The sequence below is a fragment of the Miniopterus natalensis genome, chromosome 16 (assembly GCF_054644295.1).
Source record: "Miniopterus natalensis isolate mMinNat1 chromosome 16, mMinNat1.hap1, whole genome shotgun sequence".
NCBI lineage: Eukaryota > Metazoa > Chordata > Mammalia > Chiroptera > Miniopteridae > Miniopterus > Miniopterus natalensis.
The window spans coordinates 469,517-493,897 of record NC_142096.1 but is presented as its reverse complement, the minus strand read 5'-3'; the positions used below and the strand labels follow the sequence as shown (position 1 = coordinate 493,897).

The 24,381-nt window shown below is 50.4% G+C and overlaps 1 protein-coding gene across 2 annotated transcripts in view; it reads right to left on the bottom strand.

Moving 5' to 3' along the window:
• Nucleotides 1-24,381, bottom strand: part of MMP16 (matrix metallopeptidase 16) — a 213,283-nt gene that overhangs the window by 121,282 nt on the left and 67,620 nt on the right. The window contains exons 2-3 of one of the 2 annotated variants that reach the window (XM_087825237.1): nucleotides 22,593-22,863; nucleotides 22,315-22,443 (exon numbers count right to left, since the gene is read on the bottom strand). The gene's annotated coding sequence lies outside the window, so the exon portion shown is untranslated. Of the gene's footprint in view, nucleotides 1-22,314; nucleotides 22,444-22,592; nucleotides 22,907-24,381 lie in introns of those variants that run through there. The other variant, XM_087825236.1, reaches the window with a different exon arrangement.

Below are 24,381 nucleotides of genomic sequence, written 5' to 3'. Positions count from 1 at the left end.
TGTCACACCAGCACCACGTGCACGGAGGGGAGTGTTGAGAGCGGCCCTGTGCCAAATGAACCTGCATTTCTGAAGGCGAGGCCGCCACAAAGCCAGGGTAGCACGTCAGGGCCCGCGTGGCGCTGAGACATTCACCCGTGAGGCCGCTCAGGGAATATTAGACACCCCGTCCAAACACGAGCGCCGAGAAATGCCCAGGGAACTATCAACCAGGCCCGCAGCTCGGCGAGCCTGCCGGGGTCCCCCGGGGTCCCCCGGGGTCCGTGAAACAGGCTCACACCTGATGGCGCGGAGCGTCCTTTCTGGAGCCGAGGGGACGTTCATAACGCTTGTGGAACGGACTTCATATTAATGATTAAAACCGGCACTCAGAATTCCTTCGCTGTTACGAAGAACCGGGCGCCGGCTGGTATTTTATTTAGCAGGATACGTGTTCCCTGCTGACGGCCAACTCGGGCTCCACGCAAACGCTGTTCGGCTGTGCAGAGGGGCCGTCCGTCTAGGACGCTGTGAAACTGGGATCCTGACCACTAACGGTCGTAAATAACTCAGGACGGCTCCTCTTTCTATAGGAAACAGGGCCTGTGGACATGTCGGGGGGACGCACACAGGAGCCCGGTGGTCAAGTTGGGCTTCTTGTCAGTTCCTGAGGGAGGCAGAAGCTGTTGGGTTTTGTAAGAACTTTTTTATCTTAAGGGAAAGTGAAGCACAAAACTAAAACTGAATCCACTGGGCACACCTGGGTTGGGTCAGCATGTGTTGCTAATTCCACCTCTAAACCGGTGAAGTCGGCGCCTGTCGTGTCCAGTTCGCGGGACCGTTAGAGAAGCAGATGAAATGGTAACATGGGGTGTTTCATACATTTTAAGGTGCATGTGACCGTTTGTATTTCTGGGTTTCGACGGGAACGGCAACGTTTGCTCCTTCCAGCTGAGGAGCGAGTGTCCTCGGGGACCGCGTCCTCCTCGGGGACCCGCGTCAATGGGCGGACCTGCGGCCTCCCTGCTGCGGGGAGGGTGGGCCTGTGCTGGACGCGGTAGGAGCCGGTTTATCCGCACACGTTGCATGTGCCTTGGGATCAGGGACCTTATTTTGTTTGTCTCTGTGTCTCCCACAGCACAATGGGGCATTTTACACAAATAAAAGGTGCTTTATAAACTTGTGTTCAAGGTTTTTTGGTTAAATCTACTCTCTAAGGAAACCAAAACCATGACGGAGAGAAGACATTTTAACCGAGTTTCTCAGGAACATCTGAAGGCGCCAGGCACAGAGCGGCGTGACCACGTTGCTGCGCTTTCCGCCCTGAGGGAGCTGAGCCGCGGCGCCGAGGGCGGGCCGGCGGAGAATCGAGAAGTTCTGCTCCGGGGTGAGCCGCAGGGTCCACACGATTCTGTCTGGCTGGGTCCGGGGGACACAGACTCGCCGTGAAGCATGCGAGGGGTCCCTGCCGTCGCCGCCGTGGCAGTTTCAGCTCTGAGGCCACAGGCTTGGGGACGCTGCTGGGCGCCGTTATTAAATCTTGAGGACTGAGAACTACGGCGACTTTCCAATGAGAAACCAAGGCCAGTGTGTCCGGGGAAACAGACACACGGAAACCCGGGCCCGCGTTTCCTGACGCGTTCCCAGGCACGGTGTGGTGTCAGGACGCGGTCAGCGTGGGGCCCGCCCCTCGCTCTAACCACACGTCCACCCCGCGTCGGTCTGCACCCGTCGCTCACACGCGAGTCTGAGCGTCCGCTTGCTCGCTTTGTAATCTGCGCCATCACCTTGCAGTGAAAAGCCTGGCTCCAGGCCCACCCTGGTTCCTTCAAGCAGAAGGTTCACGCCAACCTCCTTTCCTGGGCTAAGGATTTGTCGTCAAATTTGCCACTTGAGATAAAGGTTCCGGCAGGTGAGAAAGTGTAAACGTATTGGAATCTTTGGCGCAAAAACCATGAACGTCCCTCTCTTATTTCTAGGTGGAAAGTTTGCCCATCTGTTAGACACAGAGACTGTCTTCATCCTATTATTTTTGCTAACAGTGTAAAATAACCTACTGAGGCCTCAATGTCAATCAGTTTATTGAGAAGGAAGCGCATCGGCTCGGCTGAGCCTCCTGCATCAGACCCGAGCCTGGCACGGCCCAGGTCGTCAGTAGCTGAGCTGCCGAGGGCGCCGAGGATGCCCATGGGGGGCCCAGCCTGGCCTCCTCCTGATCAAACCAGCGACCCCCGTGTGCCCTGAGCACGTCTCCGACAGAGGCCAAGCGCCGGGTGCTGGGCTCGGCTCCTTCTACACGCCGTCAGATCCAGTCTGCTCTTTTGCAGAGGATTTTTGGGTCTAGGCTCAGGAATTAAATTGGTCTGTTATCTGAGAGGATCGCTCGCTGGTTCTACTATCCAGGGGGCACTGGCTTCATAAAACAGGTTGCGACACGTCCCTTCTGCGGTCTGGGAGACCTCGCGGGAAGTTGGTATTTGTAAAATATCTGCAGAACCTGCCAGTGAAACCCGCTCAGGCCTGGAATTTTCTTTTTCAGGATAAATTTTTAGAATAAATTCAATTTATATTATAACTATAGGACTCTTCTGCTTAACTATTTCGTCTTGGGTGACGTTTGGGAGTTTGGGGTTTTCTAGGAATCGGCCCGTTTCTCCAAGCTGTTGAGTGTGTGTGTGGTCGGATCAATGTCTGACGGGGGCCGCTTATGTTTTCTCTCCCTTTTTTCTTGTCAATCTCACTAAAGTTTTATCAATTGTATCGATCTTTTCGAGTAACTAGCCTTTGTTGTTATTGATCTCTCTATGGATTTTTTGTTTACGATTTATTCTGCTATCTTTACTGTTCCTTCTATTGGCTTGATTTATGGATCCGTAAGATGAAAGCCTGGGCCATTGATCTGAGACTGTTCCTCTTTGTAACGTGAGCATTTAATATAAATTTCTCTCTAAATAGTTCATGAGCTGCACCACACATATATTTTATTTTCTATATTTTTATTTTCATTTGGTAAAAATATTTTCGAATTCCTCTTGGAGTGTCGTGTTTGCACCATGGACTATTTAAGAGTGTGGGGTTTGCTTTCCAAATGTCTGGCAGATTTTCTGCTACTGATTTCTGGTTTAGTTCCATTTTGCTCAGAGAGCGTACGCTTTGCATTTTGTAGGTAAGTTTTGTTTCACTGCCCAGGGTACAGTCTCCCTTGGTAGCTGCTCTGTGCACATGTGGAAACTTGTGTGTCCTGCTTTGGGGGTGTTCTGCTCATGTCAGATAGAAGCAGGTGGTGGTGGCTGCTGAGTGCCGCGGTTTCCGAATTTCTCTGTTACAGCAGAGGGGAGGTGCAGGCTCCCTGCAACTGTGATCCGCTTAGATCTTCCTTCAGCTCTGTCAGTTTTTCTTCCTGCACTTTAAAGCCCTGGGTTTTATACAACTGCATCTCATATTTTTAAATTATCTGTCTCAATGCACCAGGATTAAGTTTCTTACATACGGAACAGAGTTGGGCCGTGATTTCTCTCCTCCCATTTTGTGTGCATCTGACACGGGCCTCTGCTGGGGGCCCCGCTCGCGTTACCACCGCAGTCTCCTCTCCAGGGCATTTCTGGTGACGACACAGAACGCGTTTCAATCAGTTAAAGTCGCGGAAGGTGAGGTCCTGGCTGAGGGCACCTCCCATCCCCGAGGCCTGCAGAGCTGGTCTACGGGCATTTTCCTTCACAAGCACAGGCCCTGGGGTATCTGAGCGACACGGTTTCCTGGGGTGAGGATGAGACCCCCTGGCCAGCAGGCTTCCAGTGGCCGCAGACGCAGTGAACCCCGAGGCCACCCGCACATCTTCCCAGGAAGCGACACTGGTGCCCCCGGGCTACAGAAGCATCTCCCAGGATCTTAGCCCCAGTCGAGTTCGTGGGGAAGCCGAGGACGCTGGGAGATGGGTCCGGGCCTGTTTCATGTAAAATCAAGAGGTAGGTATCTCATCATTTGAAAAAAAGAACGTTTTGGTCGTTTTACCTCAGCCTTAGGCCGGGAATACTCCAGCGCCTGCAGTCGTCGATTCATGTGAGACTGCAGAGCTGCATCCGTGAGATTTAACAAGTCACCAGAAGCCATGTTCTGCGCCGTTCTCCGTGACACCCTGTGGATGCCGCACACAGCCGGGCGCTCGGAGGAGGGTGTGTGGCCGAGACCAGCCCGGAGCAGCCGTGGGCCCGGACATGCCTGTGACCTTCACCTGAGACCTGTCTACAGGGCGGAGACGACTCTGAGCGTGAAAATGATAACACGAGCTCAAGATTATGGTGGTTTCAGCTGCTTTGCTCCCGGCCTCAGATAGGAAAAACACTTTATGAATGAGTAGACACTAGTTTTCTTTTAATAGAAAATGTGAAAGGCTGTGCTACTGAGTCTTTTTAAGCTGCCCGGAGGAGAACCTGCTCACATTTATCACCCGCACGGCCGGGCCAGGTGGGCGGAGGACACGGGTCTGGAAGGAGCCTGTTCCCTGTCCTCCAACACCCCACAGGTGGGTTGAAAGGGATTGAGCGGCACAGTGGTCCCCGGACCTGCGGGCTGGTTCCAGGGCCCCCTCAGACCCCGAAATCCGCGGATGCTCAGGTCCTGCCTACAACCTGCCCGCACCCTCCCGTCGACTCTAAATCACGCCAAGAGCACCTACGGCACCTGACGCGAGGTGCTGCTGTGCTATTTAGGGGATAACAGGGGAAAGCCTGCACGTGTTCAGTGCAAATGCAACCAGGCTCCTAGGCCTAAGACAAAGTCACATCAGCAACAAATAACTTTTTTTCCCAAATATTTTGGATCTGTGGTTGGTTGGAGACACGGATGCGGAGCACACGGGTGGGGCCCCTGGGTACGGGGCAGGAAGGCCGACAGTACGATTAAAGGAATCAGTGGAAATGCGACGAGGGGGCTAGAGTTGGCCTTAAATCTCACGATCTCCAGGCCGGAGATGAGGGTGGTCTCCTGAACCTAGAGACAAGCTTCTGTGCCCGAGAAGAGCAGAAGCTGGGGCCAATACGTATCCTTGTGATGTAAAAGGTTTATTCAAGACATTTAACCGGAAAGGGAAAATAGTTACTTGGAGAGAAACGAAAATCATGACTCCTCAGAAACAAAGTTTAAGTAATTTGAATTAGAAATATAGCCAAAAATGGACAGAGCGAGCCAAAGGTGAACAGAGACTAGGAAACACCATGTGGTGCCCACAGACTGCAGTCGAATATGCCACCTACCCCTCCGTTCTCTCTGTGGCCCGTCCTGACCGTGGCATCCAGCCCACTGCCCCCGGGGGCTCCCCGTCTCACCAGAGTCAGGCAGACCGCTGACATCACACTAAGATAATCTCCTTTCCTTGAGATGTATCAGAGCTTCCCTGCAAAGTCACAAATTAAATTACCACATATATTGCTTATTTTCTATCTTTAATTTGTATATTTGTCAAGACCAACTTCCTCAAATGTATTTCTGAGAAATTGAGTTTTTCTGTTGGAAATGAAATAAGCCCTGCGGTTATCTGAGATGCCTTTACGGGGATCTGATGATGGGAGGCAGCGGGATGCTTGGGCAGGATAACAGGACACATCGTGTGGCCTCTAATTTTTAATAAAACCACGTCTGCCGGTGATGAACCTGATGACCCGCCGTCCAGGGTGGCGTTTCCATCACGTTGCCAGTGAGTTTTCAAAGATGGGCTCAGAGAGGCAGGTCCCCTCCGGGTCCTGCACTGGCCACGATGGAGGGAGGTGGCCGTGTGGTCCCAGGAGTCAGGCTCCTGAAGATGCGGTTTAGGGGGAGCGAGAGCGAGAGGGGGAGGGAGAGGCCCTCCTCGGCACGGTCGGAGCAGGACGGCTGAGCCACCTCGTCGGAGGGACCTGAGAGGCTGAAGTTCAGGTCACGTGGGACAGACTCGCTCCAAGAACAGCCACCGCTCCTGCAGGACGCAGCTCTGGTTCCCGCGACGAGACTCGGAAACTCCAAACCCGGGCTGGCCTTTCCCTCCCCAACTAATTCCTCCTGCTGGTTTGGTCGGACTCAGCAGCAGGAAACCAGCAGAACGGGCGGGAGGGGGAAGGTGGTCGCCCGAGGAAGTGTGTGTGTGCGTGTGTGTGTGCGTGTGTGTGCGTGTGTGTGTCTGTGTGAATGTGTGTCTGTGTGAGTGTGTGTCTGTGTGTGTGTCTGTGTGAATATGTGTGTGTCTGTGTGAGTGTGTGTGTGAATGTGAGTGTCCATGTGTCCGTGTGTGTCCGTGTGTGTCCGTGTGGGTGTGTGTCCGTGTGTCCGTGTGTGTCCGTGTGCGTCCGTGTGTGTCCGTGTGTGTGTGTCCGTGCGTGTCCGTGTGTGTCCGTGTGTGTCTGTGTGTGTGTCCGTGTGTGTGTCCGTGTGTGTGTGTCCATGTGTGTGTGTCCGTGTGTGTCCGTGTGTGCGCACACGTAAGCTCCAGTATAACATGTACAGCCCTTCGTAAGTGGTCTGTTCGGTCACCTGTCCTTACCTCGCCTGTGGAATGCTTTGGACTTAAACACAGGAGTCAAGCTACCTTTTAATTCTTATCTTACCTACGTCTGCCACAAGTATGTTTCTTTGGGGATAAAATATTAAACTAATATATATTGTTAGTCATATGTTATATACGTTTAATACGTTTAACATTTAAACATTTTACTTAAAAAAAGACTGCTGAAGGAAGGAACGCATAGAATAAAAAGGCCAGTAGCCAGTGAGTTCTGGCCGGCGGGGACTCCAGCACGTGGAATTCACAGGACAGATGCAGGACGCGGGGAGGCCAGCGGGTCGGAGTCAGGCCACGGCCCCTCAGAAGCTTGGCGGCAGGAAGGACTAACAGACGGGGTGTAAGGAGGAAGCAGAGAGACTGCGGGGGACTCGGCTCAATGCGGACGACAGTCCTGCTCCGCGACACCCGACAGCACCCAGCTCAGAGAGCTCGACGCCCACACAGCGGCCAAAGCCCAACGCGAGTGACTCTTGAGTTGGCCCTTGACCCTGTCCAACTGTCAAACCCATAAGGAAATCTCAGCATTTTTACCGCCACCGTCTACCCAGATTCAACCCACTCTGTTCATTCCGTTGCTGAAGCCCAGTCAGGCCTTGGTCATTTTCCACGGCCACCGCCCGCCCGCCAGCTTCCTAACGATCTCCCGCCTCCGTCCCGCTCGCGCTCTGCCCCCAGGCCGGGCGGCTTTCAGGCGCGCCGATCGGCTCCCGCGATCAGCTCCTATCGCTGTCCTGTGCGCCTTGTCTGAGCGACGCCGAGAACACTGACCACTCCAGACGCCACGCCGGCCCGGTGAAGACCAGCCCGTCCTCGCCCCCTCTCGGCCCTTCCGTCAACCGCTGCCCGGGGGGCCTGGGCGGGAAGGACCCACGGCCGCAGGCCCGGCGCAGTTACGGAGAACGCGGACACCCACCCCCGGGGTTCCTGACACGGGGGGAGCAGGAAGACGGGACCTGATTCCTCCCCACCTGTGGGAACGAGGTGGCACCGGAGGCCCCGTTAAGCTTCGAGGTTGAAGCGGGTTTTACAAAGTAGCTCAACACCCTTTTACCACGTAGACAGAAAACACTGAGTGAAAAATGTGCCTGAAAAGATGCCTCCTGATGGTAAAGCTCTGGCTCTGGTTTCAGCTTGTCGTAGGGTCCTGAGCATGAGGCCCAGCCCCCAGCCAGTGTCGGAAACGCGCGCAGGGCACAGCCCATCCCACCGCCGACTGGCCTCCTGTTGCTGAAACAGCTTAGGCTGTGGCCTCACGTCCTCCCATCTCCTGGCTCCCTCTGACGGACTCCGTCGGCCAACAGCGACTCACCCCGCAGTGGAAATGCCCCCACATTCAGGCCACGCGGCCACGGGGCAGGAAGCCGACAGGGCGGTTCCTGCTCGGGGAGCATCGCTCGTGTTCGCTCGTCCGATATTTACGGTCTTGAACGAAAGCTTTGCCACGGAGGGGCTGTAATTCACACGACCCCGTTTACCAAATCTTCTCGGGACTTAATGTCTGCGTCTAATTGTCTCATAAGCGTCTAAAACCTCCCCTAAAACGCGGTGCCGACCTGCGGGGCAGAGAAAAGGGAAGGAAACTGCAAACGGGCCAGTTGAGGAGTGACACACTTCTTGTCAGCGATTCATAACGAAAAGAATCGAGAGCAACGGACCAAGTCGTATTAGGTACAAGTGGGATTAACAGAAGAAACTACCAAAAAAAAGGTCTGAGACGTCGTTGTCCCTGGGCCACGGGACGGGACAGGAGCTCACGGACGCGCGTCTCCCAGGGCCGGGAGCTGCCGAGGGGCCCCGGGGACGAGGGGCTACAGGGCAGAGCTGGGCCCCCGGACGCCGAGCGTGAGCCTCTGGACCCGCCATCTGCAGGCTGCTGCTCTTCACTTCCCCACGGGATGGATGCGGGAGGAAAGGCCCACCCTGTGCACCCTTCACTTCCCCACGGGATGGATGCGGGAGGACAGGCCCACCCTGTGCACCCAGGACATCTCCTCCCTCCTCCCGGTGTCCTCGGTCCTCAGACCCTCGGCTCCGGCCCCCCTTCACTCTGAAGAGGCCTGGGCCCCCTGAGCCACACGCCGAGGGCTCGCCAGTGCTTCTCTGAGACAGAAACGCCACCTGCCCCAGGGCTTCGGGGTCCTGGTTCACTGGATTTTGAAATCTGGGGTCTGCTCTCTCTCCTACAAGAAGCATTGAATGGACTGTTAGAAACTGAGGTCCCGACAATTATCCTCACAGGAGGCAACGCCTTTTCCTGAAAGATATTCCAGGTTTTAGGGAAACAAAACATCTTCCCACTTAGGGTGCTGAACTCGGCAGAGGGGCTGAGGGGACAGGAGAGAAAGGCTGAGGGGGTGTCTGCGAGGTATGTATGAAAGGAGATGATTCTTTAGGGTTGGAAATTATTTAATAATTTGAAGTGAGATATTAGCACCTGAAATTATGCTGACAAACAATCCTATGCTTTACGAGGTTCCATTGAACAAAGTGACAAGGAAATTAGGACGTGATGGGTGGGTCTCCGGTTTTACGTAAAGACGACGGAATGATTTTGTAAGATTTACGATGCCAGCTGTACTTTACGGCAGAGTTTTGTTTTTAGTTTCTACAGAGGAGATGTATGTTCTTTACGATTTGGCTGGAGATGATGTGGCTCCGGGATTAGTAATAAGATCTGAGCCTTTATCTCAAAGCTTCCAGTTCCAGGCCTGATCCTGAGGCCCGAGGATCCTTAGGCCTGTGTCACCTGTTGCTCATGGGATATGCAAGTAGCATCGCTTCAGGGTCCAGACAAGTCACCTCCAACCAAACTTCATCTGTTTTGCTACAAGGACAACTAACCTGTTTTAAGGACTCAGTCTCCCTACAGTGGAAATGGCCCCAAGCCACACAGGGGAGGTAATCTATCAACTGTTATTGATCTATTGGCCGCTGTGGTCTCATGTCTGCTGGTCAGTTGGTCACTGGCTTAACCTCCAGTCCGTTGTTATGATGTTCACAAATATTGAGTGATATTTATTAAGTGTCTGCATTAGTTGCTTATATTATATGCATAAAATCACTTGATCATAGCAAAACCCTTTGGGGTTATAATTCCCATTTTGTGGACTGAGGAAATTGACAGAGGCCATGAAGCCTTCGCAAAGCCAGAGCTACCAGGAGGCCAAGCAGGTCCCCCCGGCCCCAGGTTCAGACGCAGAACCGGTCACGTGACTCTCCAGGGCTTCACCTCACTGCCTCACACGGAAAATGCCCAAGATCCAAGCATACGATTTGCATACTTTAGGTTCACTCCCTCCTGTCCCCTCCCCGCCAAAAAAAGGAACAAAAAGGAGAAAAGAATTTTGGTAGCATTTTCTTTTATCAAGTATTTTACTAAAGTATATTCTAGTCACAGAGTTTTTCACGTTGCTCCCAGGTTCTAGATTCTAGATGAGCTCTGTTAGGACTTATGTTAACACTTAAAATTTTAACCTTATATATATAGTTACAAATGTATCTTTTGCACATTTATAAACATATAATTCAAATATACAATTTTAAATGTAATTACACACAGTGTTAACTTTGTGGCAATCTGTGCTTTCAGCAGCTGCACCGTCGTCAACCTGATAAATACTCTGTGACGGCAATTTCAAAGTGGTGTCTCCGTGACATATGGGTTAATATCTGCCTGGAAACACATAGGCCGTAAAAGCAGCGAGCAACGGACACAGCGAGAATAAGAGCTGGGACCCGGGAGAAACGCAAATCAAGTTTCAGTCCTTGCAGAAAATATGGTATAATTACCTTACTGCCCATATTTCCTCCTGCGCCCCAGCTCCGCCATCGCTCACACGGGTTCCAGGGCACTGTCGTTACAGGAGCAGCTGCAGGGCTGGGACGGGCTTCGGGAGATGTTTTGGAGGAAAAATATCTGACGGCTACTGTCCTGATGACGATTCAGAAAGTCACACCCTTTTAAAAAATAAATCAACCGCATCGGTCATTTCACTCATTTAACAGGTAAGTTTGAGCCTCTATTTTTTGCAAAAGATACTCTAAGTGCGGACTGTATATTAAGAAACAAATATCAAAATGTGCTCTGCCTCACTGTGTTTATGTCCTAGCTGTCAGTAAGGAGACAAATGAACAAAACAAGGTAACCTGAAAAAAATAAGTACCATAAAGGAAATAAACAAACATTTTTAAATATTTCCCGCACAGAGTCCCTTGCATTAAGGCAAGAGACAGAAGGAAAAAGTGGGGTCAGGGCCGCTGAAGACGCTGGTGGGATCAGGCCCTGCCTGCGAGGCACTGAGGGCCCCCCGCTGCCCCGGAGCCTTTACTCTCGGCCCCGCCAGGGGCTCCGCGCAGTGGACGCACCCAGCACCCCTCTGTCCCGCTCGCAGCCCATTGACACGCGAACGTCCTCTCCCAGGCGGTCAGGTGAGCAGACGGCACTGGGCTGGCATCTGCGACTCACGATTCCCTAGGGAGGCGCAATTTCTGAGAAAAGCCCTCCTTACGTGTCAGATTCGCATCGGGGCTACTGTAGCCCTTGGGGGGCATTGAGGCGAGAGAAGCACCGATCAGTCGCCTCCCAACCAGGGGTCGAACCTGCACCTACGTATATGCCTGACTGGGACTCGAACCCACAACATTTTGGTGTGTGGGAGGAGAGACACATCACTTTTTACACATTAAAGGAAATACGTTGTCGGTGCCACTGAGGAAACTGGAGAATCAGAAACAGGAAATAAGGGAGCGTTCCCTGGGCTTCTCCCTGCCCGCCCGTCGCCGGGCTCCCTGCGCCCTGACCTGCCCGCCCGTCGCCGGGCTCCCTGCGCCCTGACCTGCCCTCACCGGAGCTACGGCCAGAGGGCACAGCCCGGGGCTCACCAGACACGTGAGCTGAGGGAGACACACCCCACTGTCCAGCCCCCATGAGGGCGTCTCTGCCCCGAGTCGCTGTCACGTGGGACAGAGAGGACCTGGACGCGCACTTTCTAGATTTCTTATGTAATAAGCATATTTGACTCTTTTTTTAGCTGATGCATTTTATCCTAAAAATAGAGAATTCGGTGTCAGAATGTTCGTGGCTTTCAGTCTCAAAGCTCATCTGAAATTTATTCACTCCAAAGTTTTTACAGCATATTAAGAGTTTAAAATAACTTTGATTAAAAACATCCCTTCACTCTCGACGGGCTGACAGAGCGGTGGCGGGAATCAGAGGCGGTGTGGTGGCTGTGTCACAAGACAGAACGTAGCTGCCACCGGGAAACGGAGGTTCCCGTCAGGACCAGGAGCGCCGAGGCCGGGCCACCAGCATCCATGGGGTCGTAGCAAGGGGCCTAGCACAGAGTTTGCTTAAACAGTACAGAAAATATATATACACACATATGTATGTATATGTCTGTGTACATATTAATATACTTATATATAAATATATGGATATGTGTGTATATATATTTATATATTTTAAGTGTGTATATATGTATAAAATAAAATATAAAGTTAAAATAATAGGATGGGGTTTTAGACACAAAATTGATAAAAATTAAAAAAGGGTAATATGCAATTCCATGAAGAATACCTGAAAACCAGCATCCTCACACTCGGCTTGTGGCTTATATGTTAGAAAAGCCTTTCTTCAGGGCGACCCGGTTCTACAGACCATTAGCTCTAAATACTCATGTATCCTCTGACCCAGGAATTTCACGTCTGTATTTACTACAGAAATGCAAATATCTGGAACCAGATTAAATTTCCAATAGGAGGAGTTGATTAAATAAATACCTGAACATCTATGAAATGTAATATCATCCTGCTATTAAATAATATACATTAATATTCCTTGACATAAAAAGTTCACAAGATACAGTTAAGTGGAATGAACTTATAAACATAAAAACCATTTCAGTCTGATAGTTTTTTTTCTCTCACACGTATCCATTTCACTTGTTATAAAGCTACATTGTTTTTCAAAATAATTGCAATATAGATTTGTATTCATTGCTGTTTACTTGTTATTTCCAAATGTTTCATTTGGTGTGACCGTCACCGGTTTATGGTGTCAGCGGTGAATTGATCACTGTAATGTTTTCCTAATAAACAATCAGATCTGTGTATTGTTTCTTTTCCCTCACTTTATAATCCAGGTGTTTCTGTCCGTCTGCGTGATTCCTTCTACATTTCCTGGGTGGATTAAACTCTCCAGCAGAGCTAATTTATATTATATTTATGTTTACTTTTATTCTTTTGATAAATACCTATTCTGCTACTTCTAAATATTCCTAAAGTCATTTGACTAAAAAATACATGAATTATTAACACTGCTCTGAATAGATGTGAATTTTAAGAGTGGGGGAAAGCGTATACGCAGCGCTTTTCAGTCTCAGGCTGTAATTCATTAGGGCAAGGGAAACAGAAATCATTCTTATAGAGAAATAAGGAATAAAAAAGACAGAAATGAAGTTTCATATGTATGACAAGTGGAAATGCTACACTGATTCTACAGTATTACTGTGCATGTTATATGACTGTGTCTGTGTCTGTGTGTCTGTGTCTGTGTGTGTCTGTCTCTCATTACTTCAGCTTCCTTCACAGGTGGTGACGAGAGTTTTATCATAATTGGATCCACACTGAGGCCAGGTCCCACTTTCACAAATCCTGGACCTCCTGTTCCATATAGTTATTCACTCTGGTGGGGGGGGGGGTAATTTTTGAGCCCCTTGTATGGTGGGCTAGGTAAATACAGTGAGAACATTTTTATGAACTACAGCAACCAGCACCCTACACACTGCGGTCCTGACAACAGGGTCTCTCTCCTCCGGCCTTCGCCAAACAGGCAGCTCTGGAGCCCAGCAGGGGGCACCGAGGTCTCCTCCCTCCAGGCACAGGCCTCACCGCGCAGCGCACAGCCTGCCATGGCCTTCGCTTCAGATGGGTTTTAAATGTCCTCCATTTCCCCCTCTCAAAGTTCACAGTTTCTGCCTCTTGTCTTATGTTTTAAGTGTTGACCCACAAATTGAATGCAGCCTGTGCTTGGCAAGTGCATATTAAATGCTTTTTCCTGGACAACGCGTTTGCTCATTTGATTTGAGAGTCATTGCTTCTGTGGGGAGTGTAGCCGGTGCCAGGAGCTGCTGGCACAGCTGCCAGCCACGGGCCCATTATTTTAATTGCCTTTAACCTATAATCAATACTTACTGCTTTCCAGAGAAAGGGACTGCAGAGCTAAGCAGGATGGAAAGTGAGGGTGTCTCCTCTCCTTCGTTTCTGCTTCTACATCCAAAGGGAACGTTAAAGTCTTCCTCTGGGCACCAGTTTCTCCACCAGAGCTGCTTCCTGTCACTTACTTTGTGAAACGCTCACATCGGCTGAACCACATCTAGTTGAAATGAAACACGCTGAAGTCACGGCTAAGTGTGACTCAAATCCGTCTTCACCGTGAAGTCACCTCCGTCTTCTTGTCACTGGAAGGTGGTTCTGAGTGTAACATTCACGCTCAGGAAGAAGGCACGTGATCAGGGTGAAATCACAGGTTGGCTCTGCAGTCTGGAGAAAGGCCAAGCCTGCAGGTAGAAGCAAGAGGCCTGAGCTGGGAGAAGGGAGGCGACCAGGATGGTGAGGCTCTGACACTTCACACAGGCAGGTTGATGGGGAGCCACAGGTGATCGTCAAACAAGCGGGCGTGCAGGGGGCGTCCGAAAAAGCCGTGTGATGTGAGGTGAAGAGAGATGGGGGTGGTGCGTCAGGAGAAGGGGATAGGTTTTAACATAAACAAATACAGGGGTAAAGTAAGCACCGCAATGCTGCACATGAGGAATGTTATAATCATGTGTGTGTGAGTGTGAGTGTGAGTGAGTGTGTGAGTGTTCATGCACAACAAAAATCCAGACCTGGAAGCTAACACTCTTTTATGAGACTTTGCACTCACTGCCCAGCCTGCGTGGCCGCCAGCTGGACTGCTGGCTCGTTCCCAAAGCTGGTGCGCGCTTGGCAGGAGGGGCACAGTCACAGCACCAGGGACAATGCACAGATTTATAGACCTGGGTAGAAATGGGAGGATCAGAAAGTCTAAGTCCCTGGTTTTTCAGATTAGAAAGATAAAGAGCAGAAAGGTGACCTATTTCTCTAGGTCAGACTGCAGGTCCATCTCAGAGCAGCACCTGCAGCCCAAGCTCTCACCCTCCACTCCCAGGGGCTTCCCACGACCCCAACAACACCCCCAGGCCATCATTTTACTTTTCAAGTATGTATATTTACAGATATGAAAATAAATGTGCATATATACGTTTCCTAAATCTGGTGTATTTCATATAGCAATACTTTAGTAATAGATTAAACCATGTTTTTGTGTTTGTTTTGATTTCTTCATAGTAATAGAACCATTATCTGTATTTAGCAAAGTGAAACAGACTGAGACATGAGCTTATTCAAGCCTCATGAACATTGTTTCCAGCTGTGGGAACATTGTTACCAAGCTGTGGGAACATTGTTCCCAAGCCCCTTTAAGAGCAAGGCTGCAAAGTCACAATGTTTCCATGAAGGGAAAGACATCTTGTATCTCCCAGCATCTCCCTAAATCACCAAATACTACCCTCCCGCCTCTTCCACGACGTGTTACGTGGACACCATCTAACGACCTGTCCTGTGAGAATATCATGAAGGAACAAGAGGGATGGGAACAGACCTCCTCCTCCCAGTTTCTGCTGACCCTGTTTTTTCTTGTATATTAATAGTCATTACACATGGAAGTTTACTCAGGGTAAAGACGCAAGAGTTTCACCCTGGCCAGGTGGCTATTGGTTGGAGCATCATTCGTGCACCAAAAAGGTTGTGGGTTTGATTCCCAGTCAGGTGCTGTCAACGAGTCACTGTGTTTTACATCAGACCCTCAGACCTCACTCATCGGACGGCTGAGAGTCTGTGCCCTTTACCAACCCCTCCCCTTCCCCCCCTTCCTGACAACCACTTTCTACTCTCAAAAATTGTCCCAAAAAATCCCATAGAAAGAAACATCTCAGCAAGAGTTTCTTGCCTGTAGAAATTCCCAAAGCCCTTAGTATGCTAGAGTGGGGGTGGGTTTTCTTTTTTTTGAAATTGAATTTATTGGGGTGACATCAGTTAATAAAATTATATAGGTGTCAGGTGTGCAATTCCATAGTACAACTGGGTGAATTTTCAGGAAAATATTGTGAGTAATAAGCTCCCTAGCCTATTACTCCAAAGTCACTTTTTTTTCCCTCGTGAACTATCTACAAATACCCAACAGAATTTGAGTTACACAGAATAGGACCTGGAAATGCCGATAAGGTAAACTACTTACAGTCTGAAAATTTTGCTTATATCAGACATGAGGAACCACTTTTTATACTTTTGTCCATGGCCCCCAGACACATTCCTGGCCGCAAACCCAAAAACCAATAGCTTGGAAATTGGAGGAAGGAGGCGTGGGCTCAGGCAGGCCTCAGTCACCTCCCTGCTTCTGCTGCATTTGTGGGATTGCGGTGGACGGAGCCGAGTTATTTCACGGTGAAGCACCTTTTGCAAACTTGGTAATTGGATCGGTTTTGCAGCGTCTGGACCTTGGAAATGCCACTGCCTTTCATTTATAATCAAACTGACGGGGTTTGAAGTGATATTAAATGTGCCGGATTCGAGGGAAAAGTCCAAATGGATTCCTACGGAATGTTATTAACTTGGAGATGGTTCAACAAGCATTTGGCATTTTCACGCGGGTGGGTTTAATTTGCTGAGTGAGAACCATGAGCTTGAGAGAGAGAGACAGAGCTCTGTGTTTTTGCCACTTTAACATTCATGGTTGTCGTTTATGAACCCGGGCTGAGCATTGATTAAATGTCTGCCTCGTAGCTTTTGGGCTGGTAGCATGTGGGTATTTGGTTACTCCCCCCATGTGTCTCGCCGACGGTGCATCCGTGTGAGTAGTTGGCTCACACGGGGCTGAGGGAAGTGAGAGTGGTGAGGACACGGCCACCTGTAAACAAACTCAACACTCCAACCTCACGACCCAGCACCCAGGTCTGGGGTCCAGACCTCACGGCGCTTTTACGAAGGTGAGACGAGCACGTTGTGGGACAAAACGGCATTTTCACTAATGAGGTAAGTGAAGCAAAAACAGCGGCTGGAGAAACACCAGGAGAGAGTGAGGTCTACAGGACAGATTCCCATGAGCTAAACAGCAAATGAATCCGGGGCACCAAGGTCCCCGGGCAGAGCAGACATAGGGCCATGAAGCCTCAATTCCCCGCGAGGACCCGCACACGCCTGCGCACTGTGCTTCGTGAATCCGGGAGTTCTCGCTACTGGCTGGGCTGCGGGAGTCAGAGCCCTGACCTGGGGGCTCAGAGATTTGCAGGGGGGGGTGTCCAGCTCTGACTGCACCCAGATGGGCTGTGGGCCTCACTCAATTCCATTCATTGGTTTGTTCACAAACATGTGGGCCCCTACTCTGGTGGGTGCACGGCTGGGTTATGGGGCTTCTCATGGAGCTTATATTACAGGGTGGAGGGGAGGGGTGCATGGGGGCCAGACAGGAACAACACACACTCGAGAGAAATCTCCGAATTCAACAGGTTGATGGCATGCCGGTGACTACATGGTCTTGGTTGAGTGGCTGCTAACAGGGCCTGGGGTTTGGCCCCCTAGGTTCCAGCAGCCAGGGTAGGGAGACAGGGAGACGCGGCGAGGGGAGGAAGGCAGGTTAGGCCAGGGCTCCCCTTTCACTCAGTGAGGTGTCCAGGGAAAATGGACTTGGAGAACCTGCGAGTTCTGAAAGGCCCTGGTCTCCGTGATTCAGATAAAATCCCTGGACTACATTAGGAAGAGCACGGGATAAACCAGGGAAGACATGGGATGATTAATGAGTGTCTGGGAGGAAACACAAGTAATTCAGCAGTGAAGGTGATTTTGAAAATCTGTCATTGAAAGAGTGGTTTAACTATAAGCAAAAATGTAACAAAAATGCAATGTATTACATATTCACAACCTAAACAAACCAGCTTTGCTACGTTTTTTCCTTGGAATTGTTACATAGATAGATGTTTGATGCACCCAAGACAAAGCTGCTTTTTAGGATGTTTTATTCACGGAAGATAAAGTTGCTTTTTCATCTGTGTAGACGTCACAGTGCAAGTCATTTGGGTTCAATCACTTACTCATCTCTGTCACCCGATCCGCCGAGGGAGGATGGAGCAGCCACCCGCACGGTGCAGGCTGGGTCTCGGGTGCTGTGCCACGTGGAGACGCCCATCGCTGGTCGGCGCAAACAGCGCACGCTCGGGAACAGGGCTGTGATGCCCAAGAAATTCTTCCACAAGTTTTAATGCTACATTTGCCACGAGAGCTTCAGCTAAACGCGCTGGGAGCTCTGGGACAAGTTGTCCCAAATCGAAAGGAGGCACAGGCCTGTGTGTAACCCCTGGACCAGTGGGTGGACGTAGGCTGGGCCCAGCCAGGGGCTGGAAGGTGAGGCAGCTTCCTGCATTGAGGACCATCCTGCTCTTGCTTCCAACCAGAAACCAGTGACCATTCTGGAGAATGTCCATCATCTTTGAAGCCTCGAGGTCACCAGGCCCTCCCCGAGGTTCCTGGAAGGCGAGCCCACTGGGTCTTAGCCTCTGCTGTTGCGGGAAGCGTATCCTATCAGATACGGCCTCAGTTTGCCCTCTGTATTGGACACCCTGGGCAGGGCTTTCTGCGCGGGGTCCCTTTTGTATCCCCACCACCTGGCCGCCGTGTGCTCAATACCTGCAGAATCAAAGGCGAGGTGACGGACACCTTTAGAGTGGTCTTCATCTGAGAGGTGACAACCCTTCTCACAAAGGGACAACAGGGCCAGCAGTGCTGGCTTTATAGAGAGGAGAGTGATAAAAATATGAAGATGGTCACATATTGCAATAACGAGTTTGATGGTTAAGAGTGATGACGGGACTCGGACATACAGGAGACAATCGAGGGAGATGTGGTCCCTCAACGCAGAGAAGCCGAGACAGCAACGAGCTGGACTCTTCTGAAGAACAGACCCGACAGGGAAAAGTGAGAGGATGTTTTTACACAGATGAAAACGTGTTTGTGATCCTTACATGGTCACAAGTTCCCTGCGCTTTTCATTTCAAGGGAAGTTATGGTTGTTACAGCTGACTTGATGTTGAATGAACAGGGAAAGTTTCCGTTCAAGGGCAGACTCAAAACAATTTCCAGATAAAAGCTTGTGCATCAGTCCTAAAATCAGCTTTTATGAAACTGCAAAGAAATCTCCCTTCAAAGAGTCAAGACACCAAAGAGGAAATTGAAGATACAGCTGTGAAATTCTATTAATATTGTCTAATCTACGCGGCAAAGCTAATAATGGAGATGATGATAAACTTGTGATTGACTTTAAGACATATGACTTTAATTTAGAATACTGCTTCAGATAAGGGAATTCATATAATTTTTTAAAGGATTCAGGACCCTGCCCAGAGAGGGATCAGAGTGAGGCCCCCTCCCCGTCTGCCCCGGGTCACGGTGCTTGGTGTTCGCTCCCACACGGACATTCAACAACAACACCCCATCGCCACTTTTCACCAATTCCAAGGTGCACTCTTTCTATTTTATCATTTCTGAACTGAAAAAGCATATAAAAATTTGCAATATGTCCCAGTTTAATCGACAAAGCTGATGAAATTTCATTCTGAAGGCACATTCTTGGGCAGATCACCACGTGAGATCTCAGAGACCGAGGACTTTCAAGGCCAGCAGCCTAGAGTCGGCTGTGTTTTCACTGCCAAGCCAGGTGTGATAACTGAACCAAAGAGAAAATCCCAGTTTTTCCTACTCCAGTATCACAGAATGTTATTTAATCTCTTCTAGGCAAACAAAAGCCACCAATGACAGGAAACCAAAATGTTCACCTAGAAGCAAATCGAGGAGACACCATGTCTGAATTTCTAATCACTATTTCAATAAATAGCTAAATGCACATACATGTTTTTTCTTCAACATGATATAAAATCACTAAACCTAGGGAAGGCCACTTGGATAATAAAATAAAATGGTGCTTCCGTGTCAAGTCTCTAACAGTCACCACAGCTGCTCAGCAGCTACGGGGGCCCCGGGGGACACACGTTTATGCTGCGAATTACAGGCTCTCACCCTCACCCGACAGACAGGCCTGGTCGTCAGGCTCATCTTTAGGGGGAGACCCGGGGAGCCCTCGGAGCCCCTGGCTTGTTATCAACAGCACACGGCCAACCCTCTCCTTCCTGCCTCTCCCCACCCGCCCTGAACTCGGAGGCCCCCCAGGGAGCTCTTCTCCCCACCCCCACCTTCCCCTCACCTCCAGCCCCTGGCCCCCCTGTTCTGTTTCTGAGCCCATTTCTGCAGATTACGGGCCCCAATTCCTCCCTTTGTTACTAAGATGATTCCTGAATGGGGCTCCTCTCCACTCACCCCCACCCCCCCGGCCTGGGTCCTGGTGCGGGTTTTGCATTGCGTTTTGCGGTCGTGTTATGAACGCTTCCTCCCAGGCCAGCCTCGCCCGCCAGCCCCGGAGCCACTCCCAGCACGGACCAGGTTTAACGAGGCCCAGCAGCCCCTGGCGTCCAGCTGCTGCTACTTGACTGCGCGTCTGAGCAGTTTACAGTTTCCCTTTCCACTGTCTTGAGTTCGATCTGTCTTAGCACTTCAGAAATTTCCAACGACGGGATAAAAAAGTTAATCTAATTAATCTAAGAGCTTTTGACATCTTTTCTCAGATAGCTCATTAAAAAGGAAATAAAAACACAACTTCTGACCAGTGCTCCACGGGCTCAGTCTCACCCCATCTCCAGTCCCACTCACCATGGAAATGCTAAAACGCCTGTGGTAACCTCATAGCCTTAAAATAAACTTTTGCTTTTAATTTGTAAGACTTGATTTAACTTCAGTTTAAGAGTATATCAATTATAACACATCATTTATATGTATAAGGACATAATCAGCCATAATTCTGCTCTGTCAATAGCCTGATGATACACTTGAATCTTTTATCCACTTATGTTTTAATATTTATATAGTAATTTCTACAAACCCATGTTAACATAATATTTTGTCAATTTTTAAAATGTGCTTGATTTTTTATTTTAGTGTTTTCACATGACAAGCTTACATTTATACGACATTTCTTAATTCTATAATGAATTTTAGGCATTGAGAGCCCTTCTACACCCAGGGATACACTAACCATTCCTATTTTACTCGATATGGTTTTATTTGCTAATTTTATCTCTAAAACCCTCCTGACATTTATCTTGAAGGAGATGGCGACCCTGTTCATAAAATTCTGACTAATTCAGTTCAGTTCAAGGCGTCAGGTTGAATACAGGTCCTCACACCCCTCCTGACACCCTCTCAAAACGCCAGCAACGGTTTAGAAATAATATAAACCTGCAATGACAGGGAGCGGGAACCACAAAACGCTGGAATCCTGGAAGCTGATGAAATTAGCTGATTAAACTGGCAGGTGTGAGAAGCTGGGACCCAGACATGCAGCTGGGGAGCCTGAGATGTAAACCCCACTTCCCTGTTAAAACCCCGAGAAGAGCTGGGGGGGCGGCAGGGCCTGGTGCCGAGAGCCTGCGGGCAGAGCTGGGCACCAGGACACGGAGTCGGCGCTGTGGGAACCCTCCACGGAGCCTCGCCCGTCGTAGTCCTACCGCGGGTCTAAATGAACTGAATGAAGTTCAGCCCGGCCGGCGTGCCCAGTGGTTGGGCACCGTCTGCGAACCAGGAGGCCCCGGCTGGGTCGGGTCCGGGCACCTCCCAGGCTGCGGCTCGAGGCCCAGTGGGGGGCGCACAGGGGGCGGCCCGTCTGTTCCCCCCCACCCTTCTCGCCTCGCTCTCTAAAGTCAATAAAAACGTTCTTTAAAAATGATAAATTTTAAAAATGTTCATTTGACTCATTTAAACATAGACTTCAGTTCCTTTGCAAAGGCTCCAGTTAAATTTTCAGAGAAGGGGAAAGTGAGGTGACAGAGCACCCAAGTGGGCCTCACGTCCCAGGCCCTCCTCTGGGCCTGTTATCAGAGCACCCAAGTGGGCCTCACGTCCCAGGCCCTCCTCTGGGCCTGTTATCAGAGCACCCAAGTGGGCCTCACCCGCCAGGCCCTCCTCTGGCCTGTTATCAGAGCACCCATCTGGGCCTCCTGACCAGACAGTGAAGCACTGAGTCCCTTGTTTGATGTCTTCACCGTCTTTCCAGTTTCATGACACCCAGCTTGTACGGAGCTGATGGGGGGACAGCCCTAACCTGCCAAACACTGAGCCTTCTCTGGGGTGGGTGACCTTCAGGGCTGGCCCAGGGCAGTCCCAAGTTAAGGGGACAGCTGTCTGGTCGTCCCAGTTGCCCAGCTACTACACGCAGGACACTTCATAACCCCAGTTCCGCAAGGTCTCAGTGTTCATTGTCCACTGAGTGATAAACGTGACCATCCGACGGCTACTGTGGGACCTGGGCAATCAGCACCCAGGACAGACGGCGACCGGGCCCCAGGAAGCTCTCGTGCTGTGGGCGCTGGGCGCGAGGACTGTGCCATCTCGCAGATGAGAAACTTCCCTTTAAGGGAAGTAACTGCTGAAGCCTGACCGTCCGCACTCCCGCCTGACCGCAGGGAGCTCTCCTGTTCCCCGATTAACCTACTTTCTTTCGCCAGATGAGCGTGTTCCTTACACCTGCCGCTCGAGAATCCTCTGGACGGAGCACACGCAGTGCTATGAGCGAAATCAGCGTCCCCTCTACGAACAACTGAATACAAAGGACATGGCAGAGTCACACTCACTGTTTGAAGAGTCTCCGGGGGTGGCCGGGGGAGTTGGGCAGAATTATCAGTGGATTGAGCACCACGCTTGCCTCCGGCGCCAGCCGGTCCTCCCGATGCTCCGAGTCACAGTCGCCTCAGGTGCCGGGGCTGGAATGAAAAACGTTTCTAACGAGGCGAACTCCGCATTCGGGTAACGGCTCACGTGCCGTGTGAAGGACCCTGACCATGGAAACAGGCGGGACAAGGCGATGCGTCCGTCCGCCCCAGACCTCGCTGTGCACTGGCGCCCGACTCACCTGCGGGCAGCAGGGCCTCTGACACTCAGGTGTTTTCACTTGTGACGTTTCTGCTGCACAATCAGCTTCACCGAGGAAAAGCGGCTCGTGCGCACACGTTGCGAAGGGCGGGGAGCGCAGAAGCCTGGCGGCGCCGTCAGCGCGTCCGAGTTTGAAGATATGGACACACGTGCCCTTTATAAACAGACGGAGTGTCTCAGCAACAAGCGTAATTACTTCAGCAACACACGCAGGCCGAGGGCGTGTGTGGATTTCACGTACTGAAGGAAAACTGGTAAAAACCGATCACACCACAAAAAATACTTCAGTATATTTCAAAATGTAAAAATTCTTTTTAAGTGTTTCTAATAAAATAAAACTAGAAATTAGTAACAAATCAGAAAACAAACATCCCAGGGCCCTAACACTGGGGAGGAGGGGAATGTGTTTTGGGCTCCTCCGTCTTAACACACCTTGAAATATAATCCAAATGTGCAAACTTCCCCCCAAAAAGTGATTATAAAATAGTCACCTAACTGGACTGGTTGGATATAATAAAAATAGTGATCAGAGGAAAATTCATAGCTTTACATACTTATACCGGTAAACAGAAAATGAATAAAAACTACTAATTAAAAATAAATTCAAAATAAACCAAAGGAAAGCTGGGAGAAACATAATATTTAAAGAAATAAATATATACACATATATAACAAAATAAAAATAAATGAGTACAAAGACAGAAAAGCGATAAAGCTGGTAACGATCCCAAATAGAAGCGGCAGGTCGGGATGCGAGCACAGACAGGCACCGCGTCCGCAGGGCCACAGCCCTCGCCGTGGTTCTACAGCGACGGCCGGGGCTCTCCTGCCGGAAAAGTCGAAATATAACAAAACAGCAGGTCTCTCCTGACATCAGCCCCACGGCACCGCAGGGTCCTTGGGCTGCGACCACAGACTCCCGCCTGCTTTCCTGACAGGGCCTGCGGCCCGACGACGCCCGGCCGTTTCCCTGCAGTCGCAGCGCCGGGAACGCAAGCCAGGCGTCCACGCTCCTCGCTCTCCATGGTCTTCCCACTTCAAGGAGCCGCTTTGCTTTGAGGACTGTCCTCTGATTTAACCATTTTTGGACAACATACAGGGTTCTACCAGCTGTTTGTCACCTGAGGTCCCAGGTGAAGTGAGTGTCGTTGTAACCACGGCAGGTCCCCAAATGCCGAAGGGAGGGCCCTGCCCGGCCAGGATGGGAGACTGGGGCCGCTTCCCCGCCTCCCGACGACACCGGGGCCGACCCTCCGCCGTCCCCGCACAAGGAACTGCACCTGCCCCGTCTCCGTGGAAACAACACAGGAGGCAGAGATGCCGGTGACCAGGTGACGCCGGGCATGGCCATTGTCAGCCCCAGACCACCTGGGCCGTGAAGGAAAGTGGCCAGCACAGAGCAGCCTGTGAGACACTAGAAACGTCCTGAACAGAGGCATAAATATTAGCGGGTGCTGAGGGCGAGGGGCTCATACTGATGAAATGTTATAACAGCTTAACTCAGATAAAAATGAAATACGCAGTTCTAACTAGTTAGACACCACATAGTAAAACATCTCTGTGTAATTCATATGTTAAATAGAAATAAAGATGCTTAGTAACCATACATTTTAAATTATTAGCCTTTATATTATTATGTCGACTAAATCTTGGGGGTTTTCTGTACAAGAAGCAGAAGTTGGAAATCTTATATGTCACATCCAATACCCTGAATAATACACCGAGGGCCTCTCTGAAGCACCAAGTCCGTATTTTATTCTACAAAAGCA